Below are 23,327 nucleotides of genomic sequence, written 5' to 3'. Positions count from 1 at the left end.
TTAGGAAAGTAGGCCAAGTGTTGGGATTTAGTTAGAAGGATTTTCATCACAGAACTCATTATAATATCTAAAACTGTAAGCACCCTATATTTAACAATAAAGAAATAGTTAAATAAAATCACGGTACAAGCATTAAACTAAACATTTCTCAATGGTCAATTCTAAAGGTTTTAGAAGAGTAATAGCCTAAAACACGTAAAATGAATACTTCAATGAAAAGGGCACATTACAGCAGAATACAATTTTCATCAAAAAAAAAAAAAAATCTAAGACAAGTATATACAAAAATGCACTAAGGTATTCAAGGTAACTAACTCAGAAGCATGTTTATATTACCTGTGTTGGTTACAATGAACACATGTGGCTTTTATATTAGGAAAAGCTTTTTTGGAGATACCTTACCCTAGCTCCCTTTTTTATCTCTAAGTCTGGAAAATTTCCAACAAACACAAAGACCCCACAGAGAAGCCGCAATCCCATACACGATGCCCAAGCTTCCAAATGCCTGTTTTTTTTGTTTATTTTTAAAGTTTGTTTATTTACTTAGAGAGAGAGAGAGAGAGAGAGAGTACCTGTCTGTCCAAGCAGGTTCCATGCTGTCATCACAGAACCCAACACAGGGCTCGATCTCACAAACCATGAGATCAGGACCTGAGCCAAAATCAAGAGTTGTACGTTTAACCAACTGAGCCAACCAGGTGTCCCTCCAAATGCCTAGTTTTTACTTGTTAATTCATTTGAATCAGGATCCAGATAAGGTCCACACAGAGCTTGACCAGTATATCTTTTAAAATCTTTATGGTTTTTCTCTTCCTCTCAATTTCCCCCTTGCAATTTACTCATTCAAAAATCCAGACCTTTGGTCAGTCTGGAATTTGCCTTTTGTATTCCTATGGTGCTGTTCACCACGTTTTCCAGCCAGACCTCTGTAATGCCTTTAAATTGGTGGTTGGACAGTGCTCACTTCAGCAACACATATACTAAAATTGGAATGATAGAAGATTGTCATGGCCCCTGCACAGGGATGACAGACAAATTTGTGAAGTGTTCCATGCTTCTTATATAGTTTAGGGGAAAAAAATGGGTATTTGGACACTTGAACAGCCTTATGTGGGGTTTTTCTAGGGGGAGGAGTGGAAGGTAGAAGGGAGTAGGGTGTTGCAAGACTATTTCCTAAGAGGTAATGTGTTCTATCACTGGGGGCTCAAGATACCTGGTTGTCTTTTTGTGATAGGATTAACTCACTGTTAATGCCCATGCCTACATTTGGCAATTAATTCATTAGTGGATGCAAAATGGCAGTCCTCCACTCCGCTTTCGTTGTTACAATAATTTCATAAAGGAAAAACTTCTGAGATGCCTGGGTTGCTCAGTCAGTTACGCGCCACGCTCTTGATTTCAGCTCAGGTTATGATCTTATCGTTCAGGAGATATAGCCCCAAACTAGGTTTAGCACTGAGTGTGGAACCTGCTTGGGATTCTCTCCCCGCCTGTCCCCTACTCGTAGGTTCTCTCGCTCTCTCTCTTAAAAAAAAAAAAATTAAAATTAATAAAGAAAAACTTCCACCCATCTGCTCCCTGGTTACTCAGGATCAAAAGCTACTCTTAATTTTTAAATACATACATGCTTGTAGATTTAAGCTTCCACTACGTATAGAATAACCAGAAGCCACAAGCAAAAGCCTCCTTATTTTCCAGCCAGATCTGGAGCTCAAGAGTTCCCCAGGTCAGGAAGGGCCCGATCCGTACAAAGTGCAGCAAGGCCAACACAGTGGAGCCTCCAGAGAGCTCAGACCGCCCTTTACCCGGCAGCGCCCTTGGCACAGGGGCACCTGTCGTGGGAGTGGCAGGCCACCTCACTGCGCATGCCCAGGTTACTTTCCCAACGCCAGCGGAGGGCCGCGGGCTGCCCCCAAACCCGAAGCGGGCATCAGGGAACTGAACCGAAGTTCCCCCGAGGCCGGCCAAGGAAAGTCCTCACACCAGGCAGCAAAGCGGAGAGAACTGACAAACTGTGCAGGAGAAAAACGGAATCAACAGTCTGAACTCAATTTAACGATGGCTTTACAAATTGGAAGGCTGACGGCCCGAGGCGGAGAAAGGCACACACCACAGCACGGGGTCAGGGTCTGTGGCTGGTGGGCAGCTCTGTGGCTGCGAAACAAAACAAAACAAAACAAAACAAAACAAAAAAACGGCCAGAAGAGCCGATTTAATAACTCAGGGTCGGCACTTGGGCTTCTGCCTGGGCCTTTGATTTTTATAAACAATCCAGGCGAGTGGAGAGTGCGGAAGCAAGTCCGCAGGTAAGCCTTGCATGGCCCCGCCGGTCACTGCGCCAGATTTCCCTCTGGGGCTTCCAGATGGGGAGGCTGGGAAGACCTCCTTACTGCCGGCAAGGTCTCCTCAGAATGCATTCAGTAGCTAAATGTGCACTGGCCCACGGGAAAGAGACCTGGACCATTAAATATAAATGCAAAACAAAATTAGACCCATCCATTCTAAATCTCAGATCTCTGTAGCAGGAAAGGTTTACTCCCTGCTTTTAATCTTTCTAAAAGGCATAAGCACTGAAATTACCGCTCATGACCAAGCACCTAGATTTGGGTACCACCCTTCCCCACACCAAACAAAGAAATTACTTTTGTTTCTTAATCCCTGTCAGATTTCATGAGGCATCTGTTGACACTTCTAAACCCGGATTAAGTTTCTATATAAGTACTCCTGGCCCAGCTTTTAAACAGAACCACAAACCCATCTGCAGTGGTGCAAAACACAGAAGCTGATAAGCTTTAAATGAATTGGAAACATTTACCTAAATGAGAGTCAGGACTAACTCAGGGATTTTCCTTTATTTTTTTTTTTTTTCAACGTTTTTATTTATTTTTTGGGACAGAGAGAGACAGAGCATGAACGGGGGAGGGGCAGAGAGAGAGGGAGACGCAGAATCGGAAACAGGCTCCAGGCTCCGAGCCATCAGCCCAGACAGAGCCTGACGCGGGGCTCGAACTCACGGACCGCGAGATCGTGACCTGGCTGAAGTCGGACGCTTAACCGACTGCGCCACCCAGGCGCCCCAGGGATTTTCCTTTAAAAAATACATCAATAAAGAAAGCAAGGGGAAATGAACGTTTGTAAAATTTCTCTCCCCCACATTAATAAAAATAATCATTGCCTAACAAACTACTCACGCCACAGCTGTAGTCCACAGGATAACCATGTGCCGTGGCTTCTTGCTTTCCTTTGGTTTCCATTTTGTCCCACTTCTATGAGCGCCCTTGGACACAAGGGATTTCAGCTATTTCTGGTCACTGCTGTATCTCCAACACCAAGAACAATGCTTTACGGTAGGTGTTCTGTATCTATTTGAAGGAGGAAAGTAATTCCATTCATTCCACTAGAACCAGGGGTATTTCAGAGCCAACAGGTTACTCCAAGGAGATGACCAAACAGTTAAGCTTCAGATCCTTCTCTGTAAATATGCCCCTAATTGCACCTCATCAGACAACAACCTGCTTGGACCTCCTCCCGTCAAAGCTAGCAGAGCACCCCCCTTATTTCCCCACATCTCCATAGCAAGCTCTTTGGAAACCCCCAAACACTGAGGGACACCACGCAATCCATTAACCTCTCCTCTGATCTGCAAAGACCTTCCCATTTAAAGCAGTGAAGGGAGAGAAAAGAAACTCCAAACACTGGGGCCCTGTTCATTCCAGATCCATTATATTCTGAAAGTGAACTAGGAAGAAACCAGACGAGACATGAAATATCCCAAAGCAAATGGACCTTGAATACATCATTGCACTGCCTTTCAAATAACTACCGTCTGTTGTTAGCCTTCATTTCCTTAAAACCTGAAAGCCCCTAGTGCAGGATGAGTGAAGAGGCAGGCTGTTTACTGGCAAAACTCAGGCTCTGGATCAAAAAGCTCAGACGTGGGCTAGCCACAGGAATATAAACAGGTAACCTCTCCTCTGGGACTCATTTGCCTCATCTGTTAAGTGGAATGATAACAGGAGCTCCCTTTGGGAATTGTAAGGGAATCAAATATGGTAATGCACAAAACATACATGGCACAGGGTCTGAGCTTTCAAATATGCTCTACAAGTTGTGATCATGAGGAGGAAGACAATGATGAAGACAAAGAGAATGACGACCACAGTGACGGTCATGCTGACGATGATCAACTTACAGTACACGATGAAGAGATATAGCCCATTTTAGTGTTGGAAATACAGTCATATCACATACCCCATGTTCTACTCTGAGTTCTCCAGAGGGTAGCTTTCATTTTGGGCAAGTGGTGAGACAGTGATGGCTGTCCCTTGTCCACCAACCACATCAGCTTCATTTCCTCCACTAAGGCTGCTATGAATTTTCATGTTCACATAAAGTGCTCAACCAGAAACGAAGCTGTCAACAGTGGACGCTGGGCAGGACTCTCTGAGAGGGCAGACAGAGGGAGAGAGACGTCCATACGGGTTAGCAGGTGGTAAGAGTTCAAAGAAGAAGGAACGCACTGAAAGTCTCCAGTGGAATGCAAACCCAATTAAAGACAGACATGGCATCTGTAATGCTTTGAAGGGTATCCCTCCACGCCTACCCGGTGCCTGGTACGTGCCAAGTTTTTACTGAAGAAAAAAACAGAGAAGGATGCAACAGACCAGTATATCACCCAGTTTCCTGGAAAGCAAAGCGGCAGCTCTTGAGACTGCTGAGCATCCGGCATTCTGCACTGGTGTTTGTGTCAGCTAGAAGAAATCTAGAGCTTTAGGTTATAGTAGGGGGCTAAAGAGTGACCCTTGACTCCCCCCTCCAAAAGACAGAAAGTCTATGTCCTAATGCCCAGAACTTGCGAACACCACGTTGTATGGTCAAGAGCAAACACTCCTTTACAAGCCTCGGTGTGATTAAGTTAAGGATTCTAACAGGAGATATTGATCCTCGATGATCCAGGTGAGTTCTAAATCCAGCGACAAGTATCCTTAGGAGAGTGAGGCCAAGGGGAGATTTGACAGGCAGAAGAGGCAGAGGCAGCTCGACCACCGGACAGAGATGGAGTCACAGGGTCCAGGGATACCGATAGCCACCAGAAGGAAAAAGAGGTAAAGAATAGATTCTCCTTGTAAGTTTGATGTTTTGCTGTGGCACCCCTAGGAAACTAATACAGCTTCCGCACTCACAGGTAAGTACACATCCAGGTAACACACTTGAGTCATCATCTTCTCCTTCTTAAGTGGTCCCAAAGCCACAAATAGGACAGGCAGGTGCCAGGTAAGAAGCCATGTCAGAAAGTGACAAAGCAACGGTGTAGTTCAAGGAGGTTGGGCCAAGGCAAAAAAAATGCAAGGACAGGGCACCTGGATGGCTCAGTCGGAAGAGCGTGTGACTCTTGATTTCGAGGTCATAAATTTGAGCCCCGCATTGGGCGTAGAGATCACTAAAAGATAATAAACTTTAAAAAAACACAAGGACAGTATAGCACAAATACCAGGTGTTAAAGAACAACATGCATGTCCACTCTAAATAAGATTGCCTAATATTTGAAGTTAACAAATCACACATATATTTAAGTTACACATATATATGTTACACATATGTAATTTTTAAAAAATTATCTGCATCTTTGCAAGCAAACAAAATCTCAGAAGACAGCATCATACGATTTGATCTAGAACTTTATCAATCTACTACAAACTACAACCTCCTGGAGACCATCAGAGTTCCCTCACTTCCTACCGGTGGGCTCACCTCTAGGGCAAGGTTTCTCAAAACGGAATTAGAAGAACAGTACAGTCCTCTCAAAAGTCAAAAGTTCAAGATTTGTTTTTATTTCTATGAATAACTAAAAATAAAATATTCCCAATACAAACCAGGCAAAAAACCTGATAACTGGCAGTCAAAAGACACTTTCATGCAACAAAACTGAAATATCTTGTGTTTGTGGGGCCTGGATAAATTCACAGAGTTCTTGCAAGATGCTTCTCCCTTTGATAAGATGTCTATACATAAATTTGAGAAACACTGGTCTTTGGTACAGTGCTGACATTTTGCTCAGCGTAACAGAAAGAAAATAATGACATACAAATATTGACTTGAATATCCTTCATCTTGAATACAAAAAACATCAGCTATCCGTTCCATAACAGTATCTGAAGAGAATTAGTAATCAGATGCCGCTCTTCCCTCAGCCTTTTCAGTTGTTCTAAGGCCTCAAAGGGCCAGGCTATGTGAATATCTGGAAATAATAACTCGGTACCACAACTTTGAAAATAGTAGCTAAAGGTTTGACAAATGTAAGTCCAACAAACGCCCTTCTAAAAAAGCAAGCAGGAATGTTTTCTTTAAATTATGTCCTTAAAATTCCACAAGACTGAGTCACAGCTCCAAGTGATAAACTGAAATCTGATTATGATGCAGAGATTACACACAGTTCTCTTAACGAGATTATTCCAGTCTAAATAAATAATAATTCACAGACTTGAATGATAAGATGGCTATTGTCACTTATCACCATCAGCTAGGCAGGCAGATCCTCAAAGGGCTGGGCTGTGTTCCTGTGCAGTTTTCTCTATCGGGTGACCAGCACAGTTTGAGACGTGACTGACATCTTTGTGGCGTAGGGCCAACAATGATAAACTCACACACAGAAATGCTGAGGAAGAGGCAGGGCAGAGCCGGGTCAATTCCTAAGAAATCTCAAGTTCCACAGGTGTGTGCTCCAAGATCACAAAGAGCTTCATTTCCTTCAGAAACTGAAACCGGAACAAGGTGCCAAAGGAACAGGAAGTGTTTGACCGGATCCATGTCGCTCTAGCTTTGGCACTGAGAAAGTCACAGAAAATTCCCTGGCCTCCATTTTCTTCCCTGAAATACAGCCCTCACCAGTGTGCCTGGCCCACGACGAGTCCTCTGCATGGATTTCTGTCTTCATTCCACCCTCTCAGCAACCTTATGAGGTCAGTGCTACTATTATCCTCATTTTCCAGATGAGAAAATTAACTGAACTTCAAGTAACGTGCCCAACGTCGTTCTGGCACTAAGTAGTTAGTGCCAAAGCCAGAATTCAAATTCTGGTCTGAGCTAGAACATGAAACAACTAACGAACTTCACAAGAGATAAGAAAATGACAAAAATGATCCTGTAACACCAGACCATCTGGGTGATGGCAGAAATTTTTAAAAAGTGTTTTTATGACTTAAAATACTTGATACTAACATGAAAGTGTGTTAGTCCCCAAACTGTACAGAGACCAGTGGCTGGAAGGTGGCCCTGCCTCCCCCACAGTAACAAGCCATGTGGCCGAGAAGCCACCCTATACTGAACAGCATTTTGATCTAGGATTTCAGCAAAGATTCAGTGGAGATTTAATCAACTGACCCAGTGTACAAGGTTGGAATGAACAGATCACACAGTAGATCAAAGAAACCAAATTCCAAACATCCAGTGAGGTGGAGCCGGACTAAAAGCAACAACACGAGATTTTACCATGTAAAATATGAGACTCAGATTAACCACCAAGTACATACAATGCAGGACCAGGGAGACACCAGACGGTTCCATCGGAAATAATTTGGAACAGACGTTTATACCAGCATTATTCATAATATCCAAAAAATGGAAATGACTCCCATGTCTATCAAGTGATGAATGCATAAACATAATGTGGTATATTCATAAGTGGACTATTCTTATTTGTCCATAAAAAGGAATGAAGTTCTGCACTTGATCTTAGCCAAAAGGCCGAGAAGCGACAAAAGGAATGAAGTTCTGATACATAGACGATGAATGAAGCTTGAAAGCATTATGCTAAGTGAAAGAAGCCAGTCACAAAAGGCCACATGTTGTATGATTTCATTTCTATGAAGTGTCCAGAATGGGAAAACTTATAAAAAGAGTAAGCAGATTAGTAATGCCTGGGGCTAGGGAGAGTTGAGGGGAAACGGGGAGGTTTCTGTTATCGGTATAGAGTTTCTTTTGAGGGTGCTGAAAACGTTCTAACATTGATTCTTATAATGGTTGCACAGCTCTGTGGATATTAGATGGGTGAACTGTATGGTAGATGAATCTATCTCAATAAAGCTGTTCCCCAAAACAAAAAGAAAACATCTAGAGCATTTAGTTGCCTGTATGTTTAATGTTTATTTATTTTTGAGAGAGAGACACACAACACAAGTGGGTAAGGGGCAGAGAGAGAGGGAGACACAGAATCCGAAGCAGGCTCCAGGCTCTGATCTGTCAGCACAGAACTCGACGCAGGGCTTGAACCCATGAACCGCAAGATCATGACCTGAGCCAAAGTCAGACGCTTAACCGGCCGAGCCACCCAGGCGCCCCATAGTTGTCTGTATGTTTAAACAGAGATAGCAATATAGATATATCCTGCTTTTTAGAAGTTGGCCTTACACCACTTTGCTCTCAAAAGAGACCTGCATTAGTACCTATTTTTACTAACCGAAAGAAATCCAAAGAGGATTTTCACTTTTATAAAAAAAGAAAAAGGTGAAAAGCGAAAATAGCATTGAGTCTGTTCTGCAGCGAGCCTTATGGAGGCTGAAGAGCGGCCCCACCAAGCTCTTCCCTGAACTACACTCAGCAACTCAGCATCAAACCGCCATAGCTTTGAAATGCGTCTGCGAGCATCTGTGCTTTCTCTCGATTTATTCTGTGCATCCATTAGCAAGATGTGTCCTAAAGTATCAGAAAAACCTAAGATAATTTTTGGGGGGTCTGGGAATGCTCAAAAAATTTTCCACATAATTAATGACAATTGCTTCTTGGCTTTATGCCATGTCAGCTTACCAAAGGTTCCTCTGAGTACCTGACTTTGGGAAAGCAGGAGAATCTTGTATACCGTAATTCTAGGAAAACGATCTGACCTTCAGATTGGCTCAAAATAAGGAAGAACAAGGAAAAAGTCTGCCAACACGGGGCATCTGGGTGGCTCAACTGGTTAAGTGGCAGACTTGGGCTCAGGTCATGATCTCATGGTTTGTGTGTTCGAGCCCCACATGGGTCTCTACACGGACAGCTGCCTCCCTCTCTCTCTGCCCCTTTCCCACTCTCTCTCTCAAAAATAAATGAACATTAAAAATAAAAAACAAAAAAAAAGAAGAAAAAAAGTTTGCCAACGTGAAGTAGTGAGCTCTTTAGTGCTGGAAGCATTCAAGCAGAGACCACCTGACTTTTTCGTGAAGAAAACAACCAAAGGGACTTATTTCACCTGTGGGATAAAAGTTCAAAAAGACTTTCTCTAAGATACTAAAATGCTCATATTTGTCACAGATGACAGTTAAGTAACTGAAAAATTTATCATTGCATTGGGATATGTATGAGAGCACAAAATGTGGCGGTAGGTTCCCTGCAATCAAATCCATTCTCTACCATTTCATAAAATGCCCTTAGGGAAGCCATCAGCACAAGATTCAGCTTTTTGTCTTGTATAATGGAGTCAGTAATATTAACATAAATCAATACTTTACAGCCTAATTGGTAAGATTCAACAACAAAATGATGAGGCCCTCCTCATTGGATCTCATTGGACTCTTGGCTCTTATTAGCCAAAGCCATAGCATCTCAGCATTTTTAGTGACACCACATGGAACAGAAAATAGTAACTTCCAACTAAAACTAAAATACCACCCAGTAGCTTTCTTTCACTGATCAAAAGGGGCAGGACCCAGGGCGCCTCGGTGGCTCAGTCAGTTGAGCGTCCGATTTCATCTCAGGTCATGATCTCATGGTTCATGGGTTTAAGCCCCGCGTCAGGCTCTCTGCTGACAGCTCAGAGCCTGGAGCCTGCTTTGGATTCGGTGTCTCGCTCTCTCTCTGCCCCTCCCCTGCTCGCACTCTGTCTCTCTCTCTCTCAAAAATGAGTATTAAAAAAAAAGAGGGGGGGGGTGCAGGACCCTCTCCCAAACAGAGATCCCAGCATATACATTGCTGCCAATAAATATCCAAAACTTCCAAGAAATGTCAGTGCTATTTTCATAGCTTTGTGAAGGTATAGTACAATATTGGACAGTAGGACCCTCCCAAGAAAAAACCAATATGCTTCAAAGTTCTGAACTTGCTAAATTAACACAATACAACTTTAGGGATATCCCACCTTACTTACCCTTCATTTTCCTAGCTGACAGCTTGTTTTTCCACCAACTCCCTTTGCTGGATGTTATTTTAACATCAAGAATAGAAGTCCCATGCCACCAAATCATGCTTGTAATATGGCTGTTTGACAGGCCCCAACGAGTGGAAGTTAAGTCTTCATTACATGCTCACGAAGTCCATATGTGTATTTTACAAGGTCTCAGCTCTCCTTCGAACCTTGTCTATTATAAATACAGGCTTTAGATATATTCTCACTTTGAGATCACTTACATCGTTGACTATTTGCAGGGCAAACGAATGCAATCAAACACTAAAGCTTCAAGGAGATTAGAGAACTGCCAAGGTCTGAACTATATCAACAGCTTGAAATCAGCTCATTCAACAGTGCGTTGACAGTATTACACCCGCAAAACAAACACGGAAATGGTGCGCGTGTCAGGTACGGCATCACATTCCAGCAGTTTGTACCTGAGACTTACAGGGAAACATCCTGTCATCAGAGTTGTTCCAAGAGGACAGTCACTGGCTTCCTTCTCAGACAGTTCACCTTTTGACAAATGCTTCTCCAAATACATAGGGAGCTCACGGAAGAAAGGCGGAAACTCCCAAACATCTCCAGCATGGGGGTCAAGAAGAAACCTTCTGCCTTGCAATCTGTGCTTTAAAAAGAAAGATCTGGGAGCGCCTGGCTGGCTCAGCGGGTTAAGCATCTGACTCAAGTCATGACCCCACAGTTCGTGGGATCAAGCCTCAAGTTGGGCTCTGCACTGACAGCAAAGAGCCTGCTTAGGATTCTCTCTCTCTCTCTCTCTCTCTCTCTCTCTGTCTCTCTCTCTCCTTCTCCCTCTGCCCCTCTCCCACTCACATTCTCTCTTTCTCAAAATAAACATTTTTTCAAAGAAATAACTGAAGACTCCCTCCCTCTCCCTTTGCCCCTCTCCCAACTCATTCTCTCTCTCTCACCCTGTGCCCCTCTCCCAGCTCATTCTTTTTCTCTCTCTCCCTCTGCCCCTCTCCCCACTCATTCTCTCTCAAATAAAAAAAATAAGATGTCTTTAAAAATAATAATAAATAGGGGCGCCTGGGTGGCACAGTCGGTTGAGCGTCCGACTTCAGCCAGGTCACGATCTCGAGGTCTGTGAGTTCGAGCCCCGCGTCAGGCTCTGGGCTGATGGCTCGGAGCCTGGAGCCTGTTTCAGATTCTGTGTCTCCCTCTCTCTCTGCCCCTCCCCCGTTCATGCTCTGTCTCTCTCTGTCCCAAAAATAAATAAAAAACGTTGAAAAAAAATTAAAAAAAATAATAATAATAAATAAATAAAACAGAAAAATTTAATCTAAAACTTTATTTTCCTGCAGAAAAGTCATTTGACAATAACCCAGCACACTTTCTTATAAAAACACTTGACAAATGAGTAAAAAGGAACTTCTTCAACCTAATAATAAAGGGCATCTAAAAAACCCAAAAGCTGACATCACCATCACTGGTAAAAGACTATCCGTCTTCCCAATAACATCAAGAACAGGGTAAGGGTGTCTGCTCTCACCACTTCTGTTCTGGGGACCACTTCTATCCACTTCTACATTGGAGGTTCTAACCAGGGCAATTAAGTAATAAAAAGAAATAAAAGGCATCCAGATTTCAAAAGAAAAAGTAAAACTACCTCTGTTTGCAGATGTCATGATCTTGTATATAGAAAATTCTTAGGAATCCATCAAAAAACCTACATGAGCTAAAAATTCAGAGTTGAAGTTCGGCAAGGTGGCAGGATACAAAATGAATATACAAAAGTCAATCATATTTCTATACGTTAGCAATGAACAATCCAAGAATGAAATTAAAATTTGCGTTTCACATCAGCTTTGTCTCAAATAAATTCCAGATCTCTGACCTATACGCTGGGAAATTATAGTCATTCCAATGATGTTCATTTCTGGCTCTCAGAAAACTATATCAATTTAAGTATCTCAATTGCTCTTTAAGCACTTAAAGTCACATTTGTTCATTTGATAAATACTTATCAAGTGCTACTTATATCCCAAGCTTTAGAGAAATGGCAGTGTATAAAAATATTCCCTACTGCCTCCCTCCATGAAACTCACATTCTGGTTAGGCATACGAGACAACAAACAGGAACAAAAAACCAATGACTTCTGATGCTATTATTTCACAACAAGTAACACAAAGAAGAGAGGTGGAGGCTAATGGGAAGGTGGGGTGTGCCTTAGATGCAGAGGCCAAGGAAGTCTCTCTGAGGTGGTAATATTCTAACAATAAACCAAAATCAAGAAGGAGCGTGGGGTGGGGGGTTGGTTTCTGTGTGGTTGGTTTCTATACAACTACAGAGCATATGTAAGAATCCTGGGCTGAAAACAACCTTAGTGTGTTCTCGAAACAGCCAGAGTGCAGGGCAAGCAAGGGGGCTCGGCCAAGGCCAGTCCCAGGCTGGGCGGGGGCAGTGGTGGGGGGAGACAGGGGCCTAAATCGTGTGGGACCTTGCAGGCTAGGGTCCAGAGTGAAAGCTTTATCCTAATATGTGCTGGGAAGCCAGTGGTTAAGGGAAGGAAGGAGGAATGAAAGGAAGTGATAAGATGTGCTCACTCGGCTTCTTTGTGGAATAAATGGTCAGAAACACTGAACGCAACACATGCTTGTGTCATCACCTGCTGTGTGAACGTGGGTACGTCACCCTACCTCTCTGAACCAATACCGATTATTATCTCAACTGCCTCCCAGATGACACATTTGAAAACTCTTTGCAAAATGGAATTTGCTGCTGAAAAGTGCAGCAAAATTATCATCATCCTTACTCAGGCCTTCCCTAACTGCCTAAAACAGAAGGAATTTCTTTCTCTAGAAACAAAGAGCACTTTTACACTTATCACTTTCCATTCAGTATTATGAGCATTATCTGTGTATCTGATCACTTCCTCTAGACAGTAGACTCAAATCTCACCTCTGCAGAATTGATCACTGCCTTTTACTGGCTTCCACTGTCCCCACTCCACACCACAATCAGAGCATCTACATCATTTTACTCCAATTGATTATCTACATGCCCATCTCTGTCACTAGATTGTAAGTTCTCTGAAAAGAGTTTCCTTATCTTTTTCCTATCTATACTGCCAGTGCCCACATCACTGAAAACGGGGAAGCTTTGCATGTGTTTGCAATTTCCCTTTTCGCTACTGCTCAAAAATCTCAACATGTGAGTAAAATAAACACCCTTATAGAACTTAGACTATTTTCAAAAACAAGGGACTTAGGAAAACTTTGGCAACATGTATTTGTATATAACAAATGCAATTTTTAGAAAATAATATACTCACACACCAAACTCTGGGGGGATCTTTACATCTGGCAAAAAGTTGTCGCCCATTTTTTTTCCCACAATGCAATTTCAAGGCAGTCAAACCAGAACCGTTAACCTGGATTCCTCAACCCAGTAACAGTACCTGCCCCAAACAGTCTCAAGATTTGAATTAAGGAGATCCTCAAGACACATTTTCCTTTTTACTGAAATATTTTGGAAAAATAACATAAACTTAAGGCATACAAGATGGTAATTTTTTACATTTCTATACTGTAATATGATTACAATTAATAATTGTAGTGATAATTAACACCTCTACTACACTACTTATTCTTTTTTTAGTGGTGGGAGTAATTAAGTTCTAGTCTCTTAGCAAATTTGTTAATTACAATATGATATTGTCCATATCCACTACAGTGTGCATTAACTCTAAGGCTTATTTTCTACACAGTGTACGTCTGTACCCTTAAACACCTGCCCTAACCCTCCACACTCCCCCTTCATACTCTAGTGGCCACCATTTTACTCTCTGTTTTTATGAGTTTGCCTTACTCATTTAAAGTTTTTCATACTACAAAATGTAAAATTATCTTATTGAACACCAATGAATTAATTTGATTACATGTAGGCCCAGACAACTATTTTAAATCTAACGGTTCCCAAAAAGGGCTTATGATCCAAGTCTAATCCCTACTGCACAATATCCAATTTACCAAACTAATGCAAATTAAAATTAGTTTTCGTCTTTTTGATAAACACATAGAAGTACCTAATGACTCAAGGCAGAAGACACAGAAAATCGGAAGTTCCTTTTTTCTTTCAAAGTTAAAAGTCTGAATTTCTATTTCCTCCTCTCCCTTCCAAAGAACTGGTTAAGAGGACTGGAGGGCAAGACAAAGCCTGCAGTCTGTTTCTTTAAGCTCTTCTGATCCTCTGTTCTGTGTGGGAATCAGTTTCCTACCTGAGATTACTAGTTTATCACTCTATCTACTGAAAAATTATGAACAACTTGTTCTGAGGGATATACAGCAGTGTGGAGTAAGCTGCTCGTATAACTTGTTAAGTTTTAGTCAGCTGACAGAGGAGTGGTTCTCAAAGTGTGGTCCAGGCCAGCAGTATCAACATCAATAGTAATCTGGTTAGAAATGTTCACGGGCCCCAACAGAGACCTAGTGAATCAGAACCTCTGGCAGGGAGGGCTCAGCAATCTGTGTTATAAGGAGTCCTAGATGATTCTGACAATTCTGATGAGCAAAGATTGAGAACTACTGTGCTATGCAGATTAAAAAATAGCCTTTCCATGGGCAAATGGGTGGCTCAGCTGGTTAAGTGTCTAACTTTGGCTCAGGTCATGATCTCACGGCTCAGGAGTTCGAGCCCTGCGTCGGGCTCTATTCTAACAGCTCAGAGCCTGGAGCCCTCTTCTGATTCTGCGTCTCCCTGTCTCTCTGCCCCTCCTCAACCTGCGCTTTCTCTCTTTCTCTCAAAATAAATAAATAAAGCAAAAAACAAAAATAAATACAAATAGCCTCTCCATAGAACTCACAGACTTTAAGGAAAATAATTGTGAAAACAGTTAAGTTTCAGTGAAGCCATATGCAAGATACAAGGGCCATAGCTGATGTTTTACATTATCTATAGAATCTTTTACTCTTGATCTGGTTTGCAGAACTCCCTGGTTAAGTCCTTACCCACTCTGAAGGATACACAGAAATATCTAGAAAACAAAGCAGGGAAGCCAGGAGCACCTGGGTAGCTCAGTCAGTAAAGGGCCTGACTCTTAATTTCAGCTCAGGTCATGATCTCACAGTTCCTGAGATGGTTCCTGAGTTTGAGCCCCACACTGGGCTCTGCGCTGACAGCAAGGAGCCTGCTAAGAATTCTGTCTGTCTGTCTGTCTGTCTCTCTCTCTCTCTCAAAATAAATAAATAAACATTAAAAAAAAAAAAAACCAGCAAAGAAGGAACAACCTATAAGATAGCAGTATAATATGGTTAAAGGGCCGAATCAGAAAAAAGAAATGGCATGAGTTAACTTTCATGTACTTGGTTCTTAAAACTTCTGGATAAATACTTGTGTCCATAGACAAGTCGTTGATTTAATTTCCTTATACATAGTAGTACCCATGCTCTAAAGGCTATTACTTGTCAGGATGAGTAACGGAGATAAAGGTTTCGGGAATTTTTAGATTCCACATATAAGTGATGTCATACAGTACTTGTTTTTCTCTGTCTGATGTTATCTCATTTAGCATAACGTGTTCAAGGTCCATCCATGTTGTTACAAATGGCAGGATGTCCTCCTCCCTCATTAAGATACATTTTCTAAGCATCTGACAATTATTATACTACTTTGGGGAAAGGACGCTAATATTTCTTTCTACCCTTGTTGTCAAAGAAACTTGAGATGATAAATATTTTGAGCCATGTGAAACCACAAACACTGCAAAGCATGTCAACTGAACTGGAAAATTCCTTCAGCTTGAGCCAATCTTTAAAAAGATCCCCCAAAGAGCTCTTGAAAGAAAGACAGTAAACATTTTTTTCTGATTGGGGGTGGACGACAGGACAAAATATATGACTAAGAAAAAAACTTGCTATTAATAGTAAAGCATGGAATGCTAAAGTATTAACCAGGTATTAACCTAAAACACTGAAGAAAAATATGTATGTTTTATTTCTATATGGCTCTCCTGTTCATATAAAAAGGCAGAACACCATAAATACTGGACTTTGTTCATATTGAGTTAGCTCAAGTAAACTTCTTCAGAATAAAGATCATGCCAACCTCTCCATCTCAAAAAATGCCCCGGCCAACAACTCCATAAAAAAGATCTGGAATAGAGTGCAGGAAGCAAGCCTACAGTTCTCACCCCATCATTTCTTTCCCACCAATAAGATCATCCATTTAAAGCACACATCGAGCTGACCAATTCCCACTGCCCTGTGGCCAAGAAATACCACTTAAATGCACGCCTCAGTCACCAGCCCTACTCAGCATCTTTGGGCACACTACCGCAGCCTGAGTAATTTCTGCAATCCTATGATTTCCTGTCCATTACTTGAAATTGCTGTTCTCCATCCACCTTCCAACTGTTTTCCAACGTTTTGCTCCTGGCATGGTGCTCCTTAGCAGCCCGACAGAACAGCTCCTGAAGGGAAAAGGAACCCAAAGCCAAAGACGGGCACACTTACAACACTGGTCGACCTGGAGAGCCTCCAGAACAACTGAGATCCACCATTTATTATCACTTCACAAACTCCATGTGCCTTCAAAAGAATCTACAGCAAACCATGACCCTTTTTATTTCTCTCTTACCAGAGACCACAAAAGTAATGTCAGTTGCAAGCTTTAAGAAGATATTGCTTTCCTGTCGATGAGTGGGGCTTGTAAGCAGCTTCATTCACAAAGATCTCTCTGGATTACATCAAGGAGACCTTTTCACCTTTGAGGTTAAAACAAAGCAGCAATGCAGACAAAAAGCCAACAAAGCCATTTCATGGTAACCAAACTACCAGTGTCTGTCTGTCCTTCCTGTGCCCCTCTTTTATATAGAAAATATGTAAGTTACAGGTCTAATTTAGGCAATCTTGAAGTCTGTACACATGCGATGTGAACTACACAAAGGCACAAATGCCCATCTCCCAGTGTCCCTCCTCTTGCCCCTCAACGTCCCATATGGAGTCAATAAGAAGCAACATCGCTGTGAAAACAGTCAATGTTTCACTAAAAACTACCCTCGTTACCTACACCCTGGAGAACGCAGGTGGCATGTTGGTTACAACACAACTTTGTTGGTGCATTAACCGTCAAAGATGCTTAGGAGCGATGAAACCCTGAGCAAGTTATCCAAGCTCTATGAGCTTCCTTCCTTCCTTGTAAAGTAGGAGTGATTCCTACCTTGCAGACATTTTGGGCAGAATAAACCAGACATTTCTTCATGCAGTACCTGGCACAGGGTCAGAGCTGGATCAATGGTAGCTATTCTCCCCACCCTTCCTCCCTCCACCTCCAAACTGCCTCAACTTAATGACACCTTTTTCCCAGATCCAAATAATTTACCATCACCATGGGCATTACATCATTAGAAGTTGATGGGGCAATGTTGCTAGAAAAAGAGAAAGTTAGGGGAGAGATAAGAGGGAGCAGGGGACAGCTGACGCTCCAGTCAGACAAAAGAACAAAACCATGAAACTCTGGTTACCTTTGCTCCTAGATGGGCACTCCAAAATTTCTCGTAGCATGAAAGAAAATGCCAAAGAGGAAGTCATGGCTCAATGCTGAGACCGGTGATAAATCTATCCATAAATCCTGGCTTATCTCAACTATCTAAACTGGAGGGCTAAGGTATGACCCCAAAAAACCTTGGCAGTGTTCCACTGTAGCTGGTGTTCTCTTCACACAGGAATGTTTGACCAAAGGGCAGAAAGATTTTCCTTTGGCTTAGTTTACAATGAAGCTGGAAAACATTAAACCGCACCTCATTTGACCTTAATAAACCCAGGACACGGGAGAACAGATTTATTCATTTCTCCCCAAGTTCTCCCATTGGATTTTTTCATATTTTAAACTTTTTTTAATGACTTTCTACCGCGTTCAGCATATCAAGAATCCTCCCATTGATAATTAAACACCTGCTAATTCCTACAAAGGCATTCTAAGATTAAAAAAAGTAAAAAGTCTGATGAATAAAACATCCCCTTTTATTCCACAGGGCTGAGTTCAAATAAAGGAAAATGGGTCATTAAATAAAACCTGTCAATTCTTTAAGGCTTGGTTGCTGCAAGTCAGTTACCATATTTATATTTAGATCACAATGAGGTGAAAGGTTATATATTAAAATATTTATTGCCCTAAGAATACTTAAAAAGAAGTTGCTCTGGTAAAGTCAGCACTCATGATGAAAAATAGAACAGAGGTAGGCCATTATTATAATTTCCTATAATTTTCTATTGAAAATTTCAAACATTCAAAAATAGAATTCCCATGCAACTATTTCCCAATTTCGACAATTATCATGGATGGAAAATCTTATTTCTTTTTACCCTAACTCCCTCCCGACTCAACCTGGTCTCCGACTGTGACCACATTGATACTTCACTCTAAAGAATTCTAAAGTCCCAGGCATCACGATTTCTCCCATAACTAATTCAGTATCTATCACCAAAAGATAAGGACTCTTTTTTAAATATCATTCTATAACTGCTATCTTGCCTATACCTAAAAAGTAATTAATAATAATGCTGTGAGTCAAATAATCAGTATTCAAATTTCCCTATCTAAAAAACAAATGAATGGGGTATCTGGGTGGCTCAGTTGGTTAAGAGTCCGACTTCTGCTCAGGTCATGATCTCACAGTTCATGAGTTTGAGCCCCGCATGGGGCTCTGTGCTGACAGCTCAGAGCCTGGAGCCTGCTTCACATTCTGTGTCTCCCTCTCTCTCTGCCCCTTCCCTGCTCATGCTCTGTCTCCCTCTGTCTCAAAAATAAATAAACATTAAAAAAAAATTTTTTTTAAATAAAAATAAAACACAAATGAATGAATAAATAAATAAATGGGGACGTATGGGAGGCTCAGTTGGTTAAACATCTGACTTCGACTCAGGTTATGATCTCACAGTTTGTGAGTTGGAGACCCGGGTCGGGCTCTGCGCTAACAGCTCAGAGTCTGGACCCTGCTTCGGATTCTGTGCCTCCCTCTCTCTCTGCTCCTCTCCTTCTCATGCTCTCTCTCTCTCTCTCTCTCTCTCTCTCCCTCTCAAAAATAAATAAACATTTTAAAAATTAAAAAAAAAAAAAAAACTTTTAACATTGATTTGATCGAATCAGGATCCAAAGTCCACACATTACATTTAGTGGCAATGTCTCTTTAATCCTTTTTCATCTAAAGGTTCTTTTCTGACTCTTTAAACTGATCGATACATTTACTGAATAAATGGGGTCATGTGAAGTACAGAATTCCTCTCGTTCTGGGTTTTGCTGATTGAATTCCACGTGTGTCCTTTTACATTATGCTTTATCCTCAGAATTCGATCAAGAGGTTTGATCTGACTCAAATTATGTTTCTTTTTTCCAAGAATACATCGCAGGTGGTGAGACAGGCCACGTGAAATCATCTGGTTGACAATGTAATGATTTCCCAACCAGACTTCCTCCTCTGCAGGCTTTGTTGGGAGATTGGCATCCAGTACAGGGAATCAGCAGCACCAGTTCAAGAGTGGTCCTCTTCTTTCCTGAGCTGAGCTACTGACTCTAAGAAGGTTAATAATTTGGTGGAAACAGAGAAAAATAACCCCAAGGTCATCTTTGTTCAATCTCCCATGTAACAGGCCCAGTTCTCTGGCACATGTAGGTTTTGAACACTCCACGTGGAAAAGACCACAATCAAGTCACCCACCCATTCCACAGTCTGCCAATGTGGAAAATGCAATCCCTTATGTCTTATGTTAAATAAAAAAAAATGGAATTCAGGCTACAAAATCCCTTTCTAATGGCACACCAGCAGGCAAATATAGATTTTCAAGCAATAAGCAATTTCTACTATCACTGCTAAGGGATGGGGGGGAAACAGCTTTTCTTTTTTGCTGCTGTCAGTATGGATGATTAGAGCGTAGAAAAATGCATTTTTGGTTTTTAAAAAAGCTTTATCGGGAAACAGGCCACTATAAAGTAATTCATCTATAAAGCAATAAGGGATGTCATCAATTTTACCTTATACTTGAATCACACTCTTGATTCCTATCCGGCTGTATTTCAATTATGCCTTTTATTTGAAGACAAGCCCCTACAAATACATAATGTTGCCTAAAAGTGATCTTCAAAAAAAAAAAAAAAAACACCTATCGGGACAGGAAAGTTATTTATTTAATACATAAACTACTCTGCTTTACTCAGGAGGGAACAGTCTCACTGCCTGAAATATTTGGAAAGGAAAAGAAAGGAGCTGTACGAACACTGCGTTAATGTCTTTTTTTTTTTCTTCCAGATTTAAACAGAGTTGAAAAAACTCTCCAATAATAGAAACTTCAGCATTTTTTTCTTAATGTTTGTAATCAGAATGTGATTTAAACAAGTCCCACCCTACGGAACTTGCACTGGAGGCCGAGATGTTTGGCAGCATCGTTAGAGACACTTTAAATAGCCTGAGGTGCTGTGTTCTGGGCACACTGTGGGAGGACATGCCTGAGCATCACTGTCATGTGACTCACCAACAGCACCCAATGATCCATAACATGCATGACTGTGACCACACTAATACTTCACTCCAAAGAATTCTAAAGAATATGGAATAGCAAACAACAGACTCTTAGATTTCTTAGCCATGGGCTTGAAAACTACCCAAGTGAATACTCACATCCAAGAGTGCCCTAAGAGCAGAGTCACTGCCCTAAAATTACAACAAAGGGCCCTTTCACAAGCACTTACTGATTCTAGAATCTAAAAGTGTAAGTTAAAAGTCATTTACAAAACAAGATACTTTTTGGGGGGAGGGCAATTTTTCAGAAAGAAGCATTTGATATTTTTATGAAGAACTTCTGCATTGAAAAAAAAGGGGAAAGAATACAACTTCATTAGTAATATGCTACATATATATGTTCCGATACTGGTTTAAACTGTATCTCAAGTCTGGGATCAAGAACTGCATTCTAATGCTGCCATCAGAGACCCATTACAGCGGCTTTAAACACATAAGGGTTGATTTCTTTCCTATAGCAAGACTTCCGGAGGTAAGTGGCTACAGGTAGATACTTAACAGCTCAAAGATGCCCCTATCTCTGCAGTTCCCTTGACCTTCTCCACATGATCCCAAAATGGCTACGGTAGCTCCAAGCCATAACATCTGTACCTCATATCTCAAATGCAAAATGTGAAAAAAAACCAAAACACAGCCTACTTCCCACCTGACTAAATCTCTTCAGAACAGCTTTCCTGGAAGCCCCTAACCATTCTATTTGTAACTCATCAACCATCCCTATTGGCAGCCCTGGAAGCTGGGGAATATAGTTTTTCCATCAGATTTATTGGTATCCCCAATAATACAAGGATCCAATTAGAAGGAAGGAGGGACTCGATCCTGATTAAGCAAATCTACCAGAGGCTGAAAGAGGTTCAAAACTTACCCAAGTTCACAGCTATGAAGTGGGGAGAGTTGAGATTTAAATCCAGTCTCATTTTAATCCATACTTGGAACCGCCATGTTGTTCTGTACCCTTGGCAAACCCAAGACCTTGTGAAGGAGTGCTCCTAACTGAAAAAGAGTTGGAGAGGGTCTGGCCTCTCAGGAGCTCCTCCTGACTACAGCAGTGTCTCCTTTTATATTTCTAGATAAACTGAGCACCTCTGAGCACCCAAGAAAGCAGTCAGGCCAACAGAGCCGCTGATGTGGCCCCAAAAGAGCATTTTCTGAGGAAATTCTAGAGGATGCACTTGGTGCATGGCAATAAAATTTAAGAATAGACTTACACTGCCTGCTACTATCCCCTCGGGTATTTGTTTGTTCAAGTGATATTTATAATCCTCAAACAGGTGAAGGCTTTCACAGGTAGTCATTTACTTGGCTTCTACAAACAACAGCTAGAAGTTGTCTTCAAGTTGTCTTTAATTGCTCCTTTCCAATTAAAGAACGCCTATATTTATAGGCATCCGCTCGACTTCATTGTCAATACTTTGTCTCTCCTAATTGAAAAGAGATTTTCTTTCCCAATGTGAGACAGCATCATTCGGGAACCAAATTCTCTAGCCTGGTGCAAAGATGACAAAAACTAGCCTACATACCCACAGTTGGAGGACCCCCTACACACATCACTCACTCATCGGGGCTTTCATGAGGAATCTGGAGCCCCTTCCTGCTCCAACATTTGGTCATCCATTGCATGCTGGAAGCCACATAAGGGACAATCTCAAGAGATCTTGGCTATGGTTAACTTCACGGTCCTTCCCCATCTTCTCCAGGTTACAATCCTTCCACCTTGTTCTGCATGCTCCATTGAACGTTCCTCCCCAACCGAGCAAAGCAGAATCTTACCAGGGAAGGATCTCGTTCTCGAGTGGAGTATCATCCCTAAAAACAAGACATGGTTGGGCCCAACTCATTCTAACACCAGTTGGCCATTAGCTCCCCCTATCCTGGTTCCTGCGCTTTCCAAGTTATCCCATTTTTCCTGGTTCCTATAAATAAACCTATACAATAGAACCCTTCCAAAGCCAAATTGTGAACTAAGTCAGTCAGAATCCATCACACTGCTAGCAATTAAGAAAACCCTCTTGCATCAGTGTGATGTGCATGTAAGATAGTTCCCTGATATTCAGACACACAGTTGAAACTCAGTCTCTCCTTACGTTTCAGGAGGTCATACCTGGAATTCTGAAACAGGAAAATAGGATATTATTACTTTTAGTAAAAGTAGCAAAATAATAATCTCCCTGAATTGCATTTAGGATGCAAATGTGCCTTCCCGAAGACAACTTGTAAAAGGAAGTGATTGAGGCACTTAATCTGATTCATTAAGAGGCAGTCTGCTAACTGGAAATAACCAAAATATATTACCTTTCATCTTTGCTCAGTAAACCACACAATTTATACTTCTTGCCTATTAAGGTAAGACTGTTACAGAATGAGCAAAACCAGAAAACAGATTCTAAAAGACATGAAAAGTTTTACTCTGTTCAGTTACAGGATTTATAATTATTTGCATAATAAATCAGAGAAAAACACTTTCAGTTGCAAGAGCAAAGTAATTTACAAGATTCATAAGTCCCTGTTATTTAGTAAAATTGGGTCTTTACCTGCAGTGTCTAAAATTCCAACAACAGAATCTTTCGAATCAAAATGGGTGGCAGGTCCTAAAATATGTACTGCAATCTGTCACTTACAAATAATGGGGAAAAAAAATGTCATCCAAAGTGACT

General features: G+C 41.5%; 1 protein-coding gene and 1 non-coding gene across 4 annotated transcripts in view; one reads left to right on the top strand and one right to left on the bottom strand.

The window, feature by feature from the left end:
• PTPRG (protein tyrosine phosphatase receptor type G) overlaps positions 1 to 23,327 on the bottom strand; it is a 709,519-nt gene that overhangs the window by 632,088 nt on the left and 54,104 nt on the right. The window lies entirely within an intron of this gene.
• LOC125931116 (U6 spliceosomal RNA) lies at positions 957 to 1,059 on the top strand. Its single transcript, XR_007460372.1, has one exon. It is a non-coding gene; the product is annotated as a U6 spliceosomal RNA (small nuclear RNA).

This window comes from Panthera uncia, chromosome A2, assembly GCF_023721935.1.
Source record: "Panthera uncia isolate 11264 chromosome A2, Puncia_PCG_1.0, whole genome shotgun sequence".
In the NCBI taxonomy this organism is placed as follows: domain Eukaryota; kingdom Metazoa; phylum Chordata; class Mammalia; order Carnivora; family Felidae; genus Panthera; species Panthera uncia.
The sequence above is the reverse complement of the archived record's forward strand: the minus strand, read 5'-3'. Positions and strand labels throughout refer to the sequence as shown.